The following is a 3,601-nucleotide window of genomic DNA, read 5'->3' as shown; positions in this document are numbered from 1 at the left end:
GCTTCAGATCGAAAACTGCACTTTCATGAGGTGTAATTTTAATAGTGTGTGAGATGCCATTTTGTGTCTTCTTTCCCTAGTGATCCATGATGCCATGCTAGTTGTTGTTAGTTGTTTGTAGTAGTGCTACTTTCCCTCTTTCGTGTCATGCCTTCCTTGAGTTTATCGGAGTTGTGTAGCCCATAGTTGTGGGGCGTAGAAAATGATATGTGGCTGATTTTGGCAGATTGTAGAGATTTCTTGTTTTGCTCGTAGTTGTTAAACCGTAGCTCCGATTTGATCGTGTCCTACATGAAACTTGCTTAGAATCTCGTGTAGTTTCATTTTCTCTTGCTGGTTGTATGTTTTGAAGTGCCCATGACCGTCGTTGCACACATATTGCATTCATGCCATCATATCTTGCGGTACTTGTATCTTTTGAACCGTAGCTCCGTTGGAGATGTTCTTTATGTGTAGATTGCTTGAAATGTCGCGTAGAATCAGGTGAACCTATTTGTTTTGCTGTTTAACAACTAATTAAATATGTTAGTTCAGATCTAGACAGAATTGTAAATTAACATGTGAGGTCATCTCGGAGATGATATATGTCATTTCCGACCTCATTTAAAATGCCTAGATAGGTAGTTTAAATTGCGCTTCACCTCTTGCCATGTTTAACCACATTTAATATTGTCGTGTATCTAATCGGGATAGAACTAAATAAATAAATGTGGAGTTTCATCGATATGCAACTTGTTGCATATTGAACTTCACTTAATGTGTAGTGTCTGTTTGTGTGAATTGTCATGCCGTGACTTGCATGTATTCAGCTGCTCATGCATCATTTGTGTTGTGCATCATGTGGTGAATTCCGTGTGTTGATTTGTGTTTCCGGTTTGCTTCGTCTCGTTAGAGATCCGCAGTGTGCCAGATTGTGAGGACCCGTTCGACTACGTCGGTTCGTCTGCTTCACGGAGACATTCTTCTTGCAAGCGGGATCTCAGGCAAGATGACCATTTCCCCAGATACTATTACTATCATTGCCATGCTAGTTATTTCGATGCTATCGATTATGTCTCGTTGCCTACCACGTGTTAAATATTAGCCTCTCAACAATGCCATGAAACCTTCAACTATTCACAACCTAGCAAACCACTGATTGGCTATGTTACTGCTTTCTTAACCCTGTGTTAGCGTTGCTAGTTGCAGGTGCATTGCTTCCATGTGAAAGCATGGGTTCCTTGTTATATCACCATATTAATGTTATTTAATTTAATGCACCTATATACTTGGTAAAAGGTCGAAGGCTCGGCCTTTCTAGCCTGGTGTTTTGTTCCACCTTTGCCCCCTTAGTTCCGGCTACCGGTGTTATGTTCCATAATTGAGCGCTCCTAACACGATCGGGGTTGTTATGGGGACCCCCTTGATAATTCGTTTTAGATTAAAGCTGGTCTGGCAAGGCCCAACTTTGGTACTACATTTTCCTAAACACCTAATAAAATTGCATAGGGACTTTCCGGACCCCGAGGATAATTTAATCAACCCCCGGGCCAGTGCTCCTCATGAGTGTTGGTCCAAACTGGACAGACTGCGGGGCCACCACGGGGCAACTCGAGGTTTGGTACCTGTAGGCTTTTCCATCCGTCGTGTCCTGAGAACGAGATACACGGCTCATATCGGGATCGTCGACATGTCGGGCGGCCTTGCTGGATTAGTTTTTACCTTTGACGAGATATCTTGTGCATCGGGATTCCGGTGATGCTTTGGGTAATCTCAGAGTTGAGGTTTTCCATTAGGGAATCCGACGAGATCGCGAGCTTCGTGATTGAGGATTTCTATGCGGCTTGTGGTAATTTGTGATGGACTAGTTGGAGCACCCCTGCAGGGTTAAATCTTTTCGGAAAGCCGTGTCCGTGGTTATGTGGCAACGTGGAAACTTTGTTTAACACTGGTTCTAGATAACTTGAATTTAACTTAATTAAAATATGCCAACGGTGTGCGTAACCGTGACTGTCTCTTTCGTGAGTTCTTACTCCGATCGAGGACACGGTGGGGTTATGTCTGACGTAGGTAGGTGTTCAGGAGCATTCATTTGATCATCAGTAACACCTCCGTTATGCGTAGATCTTCCCCCCTCTTATTTCTTGTACTCGTAAGTTAGCCACCATATATATATGCTTAGCCACTGCTGCAACCTCACCACTTAACCATGCCTCACCCAGTAAGCTTTGCTAGTCTTGACACCTTTGGAAATGAGATTGCTGAGCCCCTGTGGCTCACAGATTACTACAACACCAGTTGCAGGTCCAGGTAAAGATTACTCGACGCGAGCGCGTTGATTGTTCATTTGGAGTTGCTTCTTCTTCTTCTTCTTCTTCGATCTAGGATGGGTTCCAGGCCGGCACCCTGGCATAGCAAGGATGGACGTCGTTCTTCTTTTGTCGTTTGTTTTCATCCGTAGTCGGACCCTACTCTTACTCTTAATTAATATGTAATGTACTGCCGTGACTCTGATGTAGCTTGTGGCGAGTGTAAGCCAATTTTATATATCTCTTCTTTTCACTACTTGTACTTGTAATGATATCCATTCTTGCGACACGACGAGATGTGCTTCTATCCCTGACGAGGCCCTCGTGCCAAATTGAGGATAGGGTCGCATCTTGGGCGTGACAGGTTGGTATCAGAGCAGTACCGACATAGGAGCCCCCTTGATTGATCGAACTTGGCCGAGTCGAGTCTAGTGAGAAACTGCTTTTGAGTCTAGTTATATATCGGAGAGTAGGATTCTTTTTTCTCCTCTTCTATGCTCTGGTGAGGAATCTTGACGTAATAATTTAATTCTACTCCTCTTCTCACTCAAAAAAAAGTTAGGATCACGCGGATATTTTTGGAATCTATATGATGCCGATGTGAGGGAGTTCTGTCTTGGTGCCTCCTATCTGCTTTGTGTTTCAGGGGAGTTGAGCTCCAGGGGATTCTTCAGCACATCGTTATCATTCAGATTTCTTAGTATCTCAGGACGAAGGATGTTCGTAATTGCTTCAATACTAGTAGTGGCGAGATAACCCCGATGTCCCAAGTACTGGTGCAGATTGTTCGGGAGTACTGCCATACTTTGTATCGTTGTGATCACGAGGGTCTGTTGTAGATGAAGGTCCGAGATTCTGGTTGTGTGTTGACGGATGTGATACAGGTGACAGGTTAGTATAGGATTTGTGTGATATTACTCCTTGTATCCATGTACCAGATTGCATGACGAGATATTTCAGGAATTCATAGGTGGGAATTCAAGTAGTTACTTATAGGATAATCTTCCAATAAATGCATGATGTTAGGTTGGGGTTCGACATCTAGTGGATTCCTGTCCACGAAAATATAGGACAAAATCTTTCTCATGAGTTTGTTCTGGCTTGTTTCATAAGCCTCATCCTTTGTTTTGTTGGAATATGGTAATTTGTGTTGCTTCGTTGTCAAGTGGTGATTTCAGATCTTTTCTAAGAGTCTCATATTTTTATGAGAGTGCTAATCCTTTTGCTCAATCAATTGTCTTATCAATTTTGTCAACCGGAGTTGTCAAGTCTTTTCAACCGGTGTGTTTCTCTCCAAGTAAATTCAATCCTCT

This window comes from Hordeum vulgare, chromosome 1H (genome assembly GCF_904849725.1).
Source record: "Hordeum vulgare subsp. vulgare chromosome 1H, MorexV3_pseudomolecules_assembly, whole genome shotgun sequence".
NCBI lineage: Eukaryota > Viridiplantae > Streptophyta > Magnoliopsida > Poales > Poaceae > Hordeum > Hordeum vulgare.
This window is presented reverse-complemented; position numbering follows the sequence as displayed.